We start from the raw sequence: 2,083 nt of genomic DNA, 5'->3' as shown, positions 1-2,083 counted from the left end.
CTCACTCACTCAGTGCGGAGGCAGGATTACCTGCTGGTAGTGGAGTAAATCCAGCGATGCCTCCGCCTCTCCGTCTCTGTGTCTGATGAGACCTGGTTATCCCCTCACCAAGCTCCCTGTTCAAAGGGGTGGCCACTGGGGATTAATGACGTGTTAAAGAGCGAGCATGAGGGATTCAGATACAGCTTGCTGTAAGGACAGGAGATTTAAGAACACGGACCAGGGTTTGTGCTCACTGAAGTTTGATCAGATAGACATCACACACACACACACCCACACACCCAACACACCACACCCTACACACACACACACACACACACACACACACTATAACAGACAGACAGGTGTTATATTTTTATTCTATATACTCAGAGGATGGTACATGAAAGGACAATACTATTGTGCTAGTCATATAGTAAACATTCCTCAGTAACTGCTGAGATATAGGACAACAGCACAAGCCCGCAGGATAATTGTTACAGCAAGAAGTCAGTTGCCTGTTTTTTTCATCTTTTTAATTAATTTTCAAATGGTTTCTATCCTTTGAAATATGTGTCTTATAATTCTTTTATATGTAAAGCCCTTTGAACTGGCATCCCCAATGAGTTATATACATGTAAATAAACGTGTCTTGTCTGTGAATTCTTTTCCTTGGATATTTCCTGTAAAGTGCTTCAAAGTTTAAGTGGCATGTTAGAATATAAGTGACATTAAGATGTATCACAGCTCAGGTGATGGAATAAGTACAAAGAATAGTTTATGTGTATGAAGGGTTCATTTAAACCACAGTGTACATATATATATATAAGACAATTTGAGCTGCTGTTATACCACTGCATTGTTATGTAGTATAATGGAAAAGCTGTTGTGTGTACATTATTTCATGATCAGGTATCAGGATGAACTTGTGTGGGCTTAAATCCATCTCTAGAAATGTGAACCTTGCTATAACACTGTGGTCCTCACTCAAACCAGTCCATAGTCTGGTCATAGCGGAGTGTGATAATTGTTTCAACTTGATTATTGTCGTAGGAACAGTGGGAACAACAAGAAAATAGGAAAAGCTAGCTTTGAAAATAGAGAAGGTGCAATGCTGGCAAATAATTAACAAATTATAAATTTCCTTGTTTAAATACTTTTTCTCAAAGAAACAATCTAATAGACCCATTCCACCATCTGACCTTACCTAATGATTTTGTTGTAATTCAAGAGCCATAATGTTAAAGCTACTGTGTGTATGATTAAAACATGTCTGACTTTGGCACCCTCTAAAGGTAATAAAAAAGACAATATGGCAGACTCCTATGCAATAGGGGACTCAAGCACCCATACAACCAAACTGCATTCTCAATTACATCTTGAGGGAAATGTATTTTATCACAGATTATGATTATCTTTGACATGTCAGAAATATGTTTCTAATCGAATGAAAAAAACATGCTGCTGAGTTGGAAAGAAGTAAGCTTTCCTGACGCCTGTAGCACACATATCATCTCTACTGAAGCTAGCAGCTCGAGTCTGTATTAGCCCCTACTAGCATCCAAATCGCCAACTGACTGTTGGCGGTCAAGTTGCTTTGTGGGCAATGTAGTTGCAAGGTTTTTACAAGGAAGGATAATGTGTGCCATGTGAAACAATATATCTAGTTATGTTGTATCAGTTTGTTTCCTTTCATCTGACATTGTTTTAGGAATATAATGCTTAATCAGTCAAGTACACTTCTAAGTCTGACACAGGTTAAATACCATGACCAGTGGGCTTTATGTGAGAGAGTGCATAGATGTCAAAGTTCCTAATAGTGAGGGAGTATAATATTAATAGATAAGCAGATGTGTGTGTGTGTGTGTGTGTGTGTGTGAGAGAAAGTGTAAGGAGGGAGGACTTGAGAGAGAGAGGTGCAGCAAGATTAAGAGACTATGTACAGGTACTGATAGCTAGTCGGGATCAAGCACTGAGCAAGATGTTAAGGCCGGGCTTTCTCACCACCCCACCTCAACCCTACCTCCTCCCTCCTAATCCCCCCTTCCTTGATAAGCCACTCAGCCCCAACCCCCTACACACACACACACACATACACACACAC

This window comes from Etheostoma spectabile, chromosome 5, assembly GCF_008692095.1.
Source record: "Etheostoma spectabile isolate EspeVRDwgs_2016 chromosome 5, UIUC_Espe_1.0, whole genome shotgun sequence".
Classification (NCBI taxonomy): domain Eukaryota; kingdom Metazoa; phylum Chordata; class Actinopteri; order Perciformes; family Percidae; genus Etheostoma; species Etheostoma spectabile.
This window is presented reverse-complemented; position numbering follows the sequence as displayed.